The following is a 10,121-nucleotide window of genomic DNA, read 5'->3' on the forward strand; positions in this document are numbered from 1 at the left end:
CTTGAACATAAATAACTAATAAATTTTATAACATAAATGTCTGTTCTATTTGGTTTATCAAATAATTATAATCTTTGAATATAAGTACGTAATGAAGCTTGTTTCAAACAACATTTGAATGATTTAGGCCAGTAAAATTTTGTGTGGGTAAGGGAAACTTCGACTTCTTTAACTTTTTGGGCATTAAACATGCACAATTTTTGAACGTACAACGTAAACTTGATTTAACATTTAACAATAATAATTTATGACGTTGAAGCAAGTTTATTGCCCCTTCGAATTTGTTTCGAGAAACTGCCGTTTCGAAGTAAAACTTGAAATATTTTACTAAACATAAGGGAAAAGTAGAATTCGTTATTAATTTTTTTCAGCGGCTAATAAAATTTGTTGCTACAAATTTCGTGAACTAGAATATAAATAACTTTACATTAAACCATAACAGGTCGTCTAAGTTTTCACCAAGGGATAACAAATTTACAGTCTAATATATAATTAAGTATTTCTAAATAAAATGTTCTATCATTCTTCGAGCAGATATCTGAAACTTCGAGGATGTTGGAAACTTTCAATTAAATATTTAGGGAACAAACTTTTAAACACTTGAACTTAAAAATTTTCTTTTAAGAATTGCAAGTAGCAAAAAACTACGAAATTATACATAGCAGAATTAATCTTGCAATATAATAGTTCAGCTATCAAGCTATATTTTTTTTATTTATTTAGTTCTTAGCGTAAGAGCTTAAACCATTTAAAAGTTATTTGAAGACATTATCTGCAGCCTATGATTTTCCAAGTACATGAATTTTGTAATGAGAAAGTTTTGGGTTGCACATACTTCGTAAATATGCTGGTGGAATTTCGGTTCTTAATTACTGTGCATTTGTACATAATTTAGAAGCAAGGTCGCAGAAAGTATAATCATACAGGAAAGCACAACTTGTTGACTGTTTGTTTGGAAAATTTTGTTTATGTGTGTAATTTGTACATTTGTTTTTTTTAACTAAGTTAACGATAGAGCAAAGTTCATTTCTAAGTACACACATTTATGGCGTTAATGGTGGAGGCGCCGGGAAAATATCGAAGCATGACAACGTTAAATATTCTCTTTCTATAAATTTCTAATAGTAAGAAGGTAATAAAATTTGTAGCTTGTTAAGAGGTGATTTAAAATTTATTCTATAAGAGAGCTCAAAGAGTGCAATTTTTGTAAAATCCTTCAGAGTTTTCTACAAGTTTCCGCATAAAACCAATAAGTTGCCTAGTTAATGAAAAACAACATGAAAGTTGAAACAGTTTAAGCTTTTTTATATGTTCTGCTTTTATAGAAACAGTTTTAATTTTTTTATGCGAAATATATATATTTCATTTAAAAATAGTTTAAAGTAAAATTCTTTCAAATTTCTAATGAAGTTACTTGCAACAGTGTCAGTGCAGTTGCCCTGACTACAGCAGAACAGCATATACAAAATGCAGAAATAAAATATTCATATAAAGACGTAGGTGCTACCCGTGCCTCTTTTTCAACGGTTGTTCTTACACGACAAAGACATTTTTCAATTTTCCATACTTACAAAACAAAGAGTCAACGCGGCATTCTTTGCAAACTGTCTACGTTCTTACTTTTAAATTTATCGTTAGCTGGAGTGCTCTAACATGCTCAGCTAGCAGCGATATTAAATATTCATCTTAATTTAGTAGGGAACAAGTTGACAATAAGAGAAACTAGTACCGACGTACCCGTAAATTGCCACGTTTAAATTTTAGTGTTGGTTTTACAGTCTTTTATGTGGTTGATTTTAATCAACCAAGTCGACAAGTGTCGTGTCGTTGTAGGAATAATTTGTAGTTGCGTCCGGCGGTTCGTGCGACAATCCCCATGATCAATCATAACTTTCGAGAATGAAATGAGTAATTGCAAGTCTCGTTAAAAGCGACTGGATTTACTTTAAGTAGGCACTTGCGTGTTCTACTGCCTACCTGTATAAAGCTTGGGTTTATTGAATAAACATCCGAGTTATTATACTGTGGAGGTTATCTGATTAGATTTTGATAACGCACCAATGAATGAGTGATGCATGAGGGAAATGAAAGTTTCTTACGTAACGCGCTCACTTACGGCTACAGGAACAGATCTTGTCTAAAATTTGCCCAAACATCTATTTTGATCTTTTATCGCTGAATACTTATGCGTTCACTTTTTTTTAAGTAAGTAGAAAGCAGTTTATATAAGAATTTTAAAACGCACATATTGTGTATCTCAAGTTATACAGGGTGCCGCATCCAAGTCTGGATATAGGGAATTAACATGCGAATTGGTTTTTATTTTATAATATCTCCCCAGATCACTTTGAAGCTATTATTGAGTGATGCCTTTGTGGGGGTCGAAGAGGGCTATCGGCCAGTATTTTTTTCAAATAGTTGCATCGCGCTCATACACTGTAAAAAGGTTTTAAAAATGGTATTTTGAAATTTGCGCCCGATCCGCGAAATGTTCCGTCGTACTGTCGAAGTTCGGCGATCGCGTCTTTCCAATACCCATAACCATGCAAAATCCAAATGTCAAAGCGAAATTAGAAATTATTCTCATCAGAAATCAACGAACAACTCAAACTGAATTATTTTATCCAGTGTGATGATTATTGTAGGACAAATTAAACGGAATAAATGCACAAATTGATCCATTCATTCGTCATAGTGCGCGACCCCGTCAAACGAGCCATTTCGAACTACACTCAGACCGTATCCGAAAAGCCCGAGATGAAGACTTCGAGCAGCTGGTCTTCCTCAAAACCCCATCAAAGCCCATCGGCAGTATTGTGACATTTTCTGGGAGCCATCAAGCTAGGAATGTACTCGCGCTGCCTCACTCAGTAATCACTGAACGACTCAAATTGAATTATTTTATCCAATATGACGATTATTGTAGGTCAATTTAAACGGAATAAATGCACAAACCGCACAAAATATTTTATTAGGTTATGTTGCTGGTGCTGGTCGAGTCTTTATTACTAAAATCTCATTAAAATGCCATGTTCTACTGCGATTAGATGAAAAATCGAGGGCTCGCTTTTCTTATTGTGTGATGATAAGATTTACCATCATAACAGCTGGCGCTTTTGAAGAGGACCTTTTAATGAACCATTTAGATAACTACAAATAACAAAACGTAACAATTGTTGATGAATTAAGTAATGAAATATTGTACGAATCTGGAGAAGTATTGCACTATTTTCAAGAATTGCTCAAAAACACTGCTCTCAGCAGCTGTACAGTAAGTAAGCCGATCTTCAAAACTCCTACGCGTGTTGATCAGCATTTTAGTTGAAATCTGAAGACAATATTGCTGGATTGCTTGTTTCAGCGCTTCTCTGTTTGTATAGCTTGTCTGAATGCAGATGGTCGTGAAGAAATCTCCAAAGAAAAAATTTCTCAGGGGTTTAGATCTGGAGATTTGGTCCTGGATGTAAAAGACCTGCTGCAGATGCCACACCCTTCGAGTCCCAGGAAGTATTTGCTGAGCTAGCATATTATCCTACTTCTGAGCATTCAATCCGGATTCGATGAAAAAAGGTGCAATGACATGATGTCCTAGAAACCCCAGTCATACACTGACAATTGCACGCCATTGATAACGAAGGTCATGGACCACGTGAGGGTTGTGTAATGCTCAAATTTGATCGTTCTGACGATTATAACTTCCCTTAAGACCAAATGAACGTCAGTAAAACAAATGTTCCTCAAAAACTCTCCATCAGCCTAGATTCTCTCAAGCGTTCCTTCGTAAAACTCTATATGTGAGAAGTAGTCCTCAGGCTTCAATTTTTTGTCATGATGCTTTTTGAAATTCTTCTATCTCATCTGTTTAAGATTCCTAGAAAACGTCGTGCCCACCTGATTTTATGTAATTTTTATCACCTTTGAAAATAAATGTAACTTTATTTTGCGAAATATTATTTTTATTTTTGTTGTTGTTAACACAATAAACAAATAAAACAGTAATACAAAAGTTTCTGAATCCCAAAACACATTCGTAATAGAGAAAAATACTTTAAAATGTTGATGAGTCAATGTTCTACATTTCTCTCTCAAAAATTTCCTGTAATGAAGATGCTTCCTGGAGGCAAAAAATCCATCCCTGCTTAACGAATGTAAAATCAATTGACTTCCAATCTTTACTGATTCCAAAAAAAAGGGTGAAATCTATCCAAATTACCTACTAATTAAATTAACCGTTGAAGAACATGCAGGCCCCCGCTTTTTCATTTAATCGTAGTTGAACATAGCATAACCTAAAAAAATATTTTGTGCAGTTTGTACATTTATTCCGTTTAAATTGGCCTGCAATAAATCATCACACTGGATAAAATAATTCAGTTTGACTTGTTCGTTGATTTCTGATGAGAATAATTTCTAATTTCGTTTTGACATTTGGATTTTGCATCGTTATTGGAAAGACGCGATCGCCGAACTTCGACAGTACGACGGAACACTTCGCGACAATTCGGATCGGGCGCGAATTTCAAAATACGATTTTTAAAACCTTTTTACAGTGTATGAGCGCGATGCAACGATTTGAAAAAAATACTGGCCGATAGCCCTCTCTGACCCCCACAAAGGCGTCACTGAATAATAGCTTTAAAGTGATCTGGGGAGATATTATAAAATAAAAACCAATTGCCATGTTAATTCCCTATATCCAGACTTGGATGCTGCACCCTGTATATCTGTCTGCCTTTTTCTAAGATAAATTGTAAAATGTACAATTTTTATTACCAAATTCTGGTTAGCGTTTTACCATCTACGTGATATTCCTAATGTACATACGAAATTTGACAACAATCGGTCAGTAGTTTCCAGGATTTCTTCGTGCTCTAGGGATCATGAAAGGTCGAAAAATCATAAGAGTAGGGAGTCGGCCGGTGGACTCGATTACAATGCTACGTAAGCTTACGCTGGGGAAGTAATAATTTGAATGAACATATATCAGATAGCTTAAACATTCGGCAAAGTGATCGCTTCCCAATATTTCTTCAGCTTACGCTCAGGAGTCAGTTAAAAATCAATAATTCAGTGCATACTTTGCGCGATAAGTTGCTACAAAAAGATAAAATTCTGTCAATACCATTTCCGGCAACATTGTTTTGCGCTAATGAGGTTTAAGTACACAAGCATTTGTTTATTGTAGTTGGTTGAGGACTAAAGCACTCCAGGATAATGAGCATTTTAAATTAAATCAAACTGTTTATCTAAACAAGATCTGTGGGAAATTATTTGAACAAAACTATATTTTATCGTTGTAGAAATTTTGTCATAGTTTATTCAACAATAGCACGAAATGTCTTTTAAGTCAATGTAGAGATTAAAATCAAATAAATTCGTCGTTTTACTTATTTTTACCGGAAGTAGAGCAGCTAAAACTAAATATTATTTGTTTGTTGTAAACGCAGGCAAGTGATGAAAAGTTCAATTTAGCTTTTAGTGCAACACAAAAATAATAATTTTAACGGCTAATGACCGTAATTTATATATATTCGTGTCATTCCTGTATCAACAGCGTTACAAATGAAATGCTACCCAATACGTCATGTCGTGACGACATCAATAATAAAGAATTACATAAGCAGGTTGTGTTTACTGATCGCTTAAAGAAATTGATATTGTTGTTTTTATTGGACGTGAAAGAGGTAAAAACGAAAATATCCCGGAGCTATGATGGATGTGGAGTGGTAAGACGGGAAACGTAAAAATCAGAATAGGCAATTTGGAATGGTCTTAAGCGTCCATATTTCGCACGTAGTCCTGTATATGTATGAGTTATGGTGGAGGTCGCCACGTCCCAACTATATTTTATTTGTTATCGGATTCGAGTTCGTGACGCTTTTCCCAAATGTCTGTTTGCGGTTTTCATCGAATTACACATACTTTATATATTTAAATCTTTAAATAAACACGTTGTGTCTGCCAGCGCATAATATTAGTACCAAATCAGCGAAGAGGAATCCACGAAACTTGCCCTAGCATCAAGAACCCGCAATAATTTCCATCACCGTGCAAACATGGGGGAAATTTATTTTTCCTCAAACGATCTTTTTAATCGAAGCTGCAAATTGAATATTGTGCCGGGCTTAATGGTTTTTTATTAAATTTAGCAATCGATCTGCCTGAAACTTTTATTATCACGAAAAGTTTAAACATCTTAAAAGTTCTAAATTAATTAACATTCTTGTTATCTATCTAACGGCTCGGAATGGAGAATCGGTTTCTTGTGGTCGGGTAAACTTACTACCTCTACTTTAAACTTCTAGGGCAGCTCGCTCCAAAACAATCAGAATTATTTCATTAAAATTACCTTAGCAGTAATTGTAGTTCATTAATTTCTTTTCTTCATCAATCAAGAGTTAAATTGAAATCCACCAACCGATGACACAGGCAAATCACCCGAACGTGCTATCTGCAGCACAGTGATAAATGATGATTATTATTCATCGGTTTATGTACTACGAGTAAAATCATAAGATGTAATAATACAAAAGATACATTTACATCTTGATAATAACCTCGGTACAAAAGAGAAGCGTATGCTATGTTAAAAAATAAAACATGAATAATTATCTCGGATTTTTTCGACTTTACATAAAAGCCTATTTTTAAGAACGAATTTATTAAAAAAGTGGATTCTTTGTATTACCTGTAATTTTATTCTTTCAACATATTGCATTACATCATAAGCTCTGGCGTTTCAAAGCTCATCCTAGACTGCATATATTCATATTTATTTCTTCTATTTCATCTCTAATGTCCTATATTAAAACCCAGCAGCTTCGTATTTGAAATATTCTTTCTGACAAAATTGTTTCTCTCAGGACAGTCTTACTATATAGTATATAGCAAACTTCTTTTTAAAATATTCCTGCCGCTGATTTATATCACTATTTTCTTAATTTATCACTATATTTATTTATGTATTTATTATTCATATCACACTGGTACAATCTGATTTTGCCGACTTGCCATCGTGCAAAAAAAAGTTGCCTGCAGAAATAACAAGATGTAAAAAAGTTGTATAAGGTAAGTTTACTAAATAACAAATTTTCATCTAGATAACATTGTAGATAAACTAATCTAACTAATTTCCACAACACTGCTTGAGAATATAATGTTACAATTTTTTATCGTGCTTATTATACATAATACATTTCAATTTTCATTCTTTAACTAATCGTTCACTTAACTTTCAGGAATCTTTACTTTTATCACTGGACACAATTCGCAATTTATCTCAACAATATTAGTTACAGTTGTTCGATCTTGAATTTTATCTAGATTTACTTCAATGTGAAAATTTAATAAAATGGATAAGAACGATTCTGGAATGGAAAACTCACTTGTCATACGTGTTTTAGAACACGTACTTTTACCGAAAAAACATTTTTCCGTAAAAATCTACATCAATGTTTTCTCAGACTTTTAGAAACGTTAAAGACCTTAGATATAAAAGATCAAATTGGTTGGTTTAGTGGTTTTAAAAACTAACTGTTTAAACCTTCTTTAAACTAAACAAACACGGACAATATTTCATTTCATTTAGCACTATGCATAACATTATTGTTAGAGTATCTCCAAAATTTTTGGAAACTAATCAATAAATAAAACATGTTCATATATGTTTTTTAACATTATTTTGATATAAAGGTTTCACTAAATTAAAATTTACAACTAAAGTACAAGTCATACGGACGTTACGTCACAATTTTTCAAATTATTAAGAAGAGATTAAAAACTGGGTTTTTGACCTAATTTTCATCTCTTTAATTAAAAGTTCAAAATGTCACAAATTGTCAAAATCAAATGGATAACGTGTTATTAAACATAAACATAAAAATTTTGGAAAAAAATTAACAAGAGGAATTTACCTAACCTTATCATAAACTATAACATCCTTAAATGGACTAAACAGATTGCAGGGGTGAGACCTGACAGAAACCTTTAATACTATCAGTCATCAAATTCTATTTCAGAAACGTGTATGGGGTGAGAAACCCCTCTTACAACTCACCAAATCATATCTAAGCGGAAGTATACAGCGTGTAATAGATTACTACAGGGGACGGAAATTTAAAAATTCCCTATAAATAAAGGAATCCCGCAAGGGTCTATTCTGAGCCGCTTCTGCTTAATATATGCAAGTCATCTTCTTCAATATAGTCACTCTTTCTTAAACGCAATTTATTGATGATACCAATATTATTATTAGTGAAGTGTCTTGTGCAGACCTAGAAAATTATATAATTAGAAAATTTATTAAGTTATATATAAAACTGGTCTAGATTAAGACATCTGCATCTTAACAAAAATATTAAAATTCAAGTGTAAATCCGATACAGATTTTGATATTTTAAGAGAAAACCAAAATGTCCCACAGCTACGAATAAGACACAATTTTTAGGATTGAGGATCGATATAAAACTTGGTTGTGGAGAAATATATTACCATTCGAAATTTCAAAATATTGGTTTGCTCTGAAAAGTTGCAGTGATGGCTACAGGGGATATATGGAAGATGTATTAGGGGTATTTTTTGTTATAAGAAAACAGATATCTTCAAACCATATTTCTTTGAGAAAAAATTATTAACTTTAGCGGGGGTATATAAAGGCGTTCCAGATAAAACTCTTCATGTCATTAAAATGGAGAGGGATATTTAAATTCTGTAAAAGCTTATTTTATTAATATTTTTATGAATAAAAATAAATAAAATAATAAATAGAAAAAAATTGAATTTGAGTGAAATAATTAGTAAAATGCCATGCAAAACAGGGAATTTAAAACATATAAAAAAAAGAAATTAAAACATGTTTTAGTAAAAAATAATTAGCATTATATACAAGACAGTATTAGTAAAACAATGCTATGACTATACTTGTCTTTGTATTAGTCATAATTGTATTAATTTTGATATTTTTATAATCATTGCGACGAAATTCCGGCGACGGTTTAGAATTTCGCCGATAACGCATAGGGGTGGCGTGCCTCGGTGCCAAGCCTTGGGCCGACTAGTGTCGCTAAGAAATGAAACACGTCTGGCCGACCTAGACCTATGAGGACACCTTCACGCCACCGACTGTGGCGCCTTCGGTCGGGAGCCGCGGTGCTCGGGCGCCAACTCTCTCCGGGGAACAACAAGTAATAAAATAAAACGGAGGAAATTCTAAAGAATAGTCGGGCTTTATTTCCTGCCACCAGCTAGACGACTAAAATTATATTACCGCTACAATAAACTTAAATAATTACAAATCGGTTTTGTAAAATAAACAAAAAGAATAAAATGTCCGGCATGGTAGTTCCCTCCTTGAAGGCGACTTCCTTCGGGACGGGGTCCTCCTGGTCCTGGGAGCGGCGACCCTAGAACGGGAAATCGCGTGGGGGTTTCAAAAACGGTACGCAGACAGACAGAAAAGGCACTTACGGTGGTCGGTTTTCACTTCTAACAAAAACTCCTTCACATCGTTCGTTTTCCGAAAGCGTCGGCGCGGCGATCGCGGATTTCCGCCCGAAAATTCGCTTCGTTACTTCGTTGGCTAATAGTTTCACCAATCACCGTTAATGCCTAACATTAAATATGTTATACTCGTACGCATTTATTACTATCACAAATCTATACATTATTGTGCGTACTTACGTACCAACTTTTAATATTCCACAAAAATGGCATAAGTGATAAAAAAAATAATGCCCTTTAGGACATAAAACCAGTTAATAAATACAAATTAGAAATAGTTCTTTGGTGGATATTGACTGTGGCTATGCATTATTACCACAAACAATATCAATACATTAAGACGAGATTTGAACTAACGACAGACAACCAAGTAAGCTTCCCAAATGATGTTTATCTATTCTTGCAAGTATATTGTAAGCACAGTTTAGTTTAATGTTCGCTTTACTATGTTCCAGTTTTTGTGAGAACAAAAACGACAAGCCAGTACACTGGGGAACTGTTGCCAGTGTAACAATAGACTAAAATAATAAACGAAAATCTAAAGAACAGGCGAGGATTCAACTCATTCGTATTTACCATTATGCAAAAAACAAAAAGAACATAACTTAACTTCTAAGTTTGCT

Source organism: Zophobas morio, unplaced genomic scaffold (assembly GCF_036711695.1).
Source record: "Zophobas morio isolate AGI-343-1 ecotype UQ-CSIRO unplaced genomic scaffold, CSIRO_AGI_Zmor_V1 ptg000002l, whole genome shotgun sequence".
NCBI classification, from domain to species: domain Eukaryota; kingdom Metazoa; phylum Arthropoda; class Insecta; order Coleoptera; family Tenebrionidae; genus Zophobas; species Zophobas morio.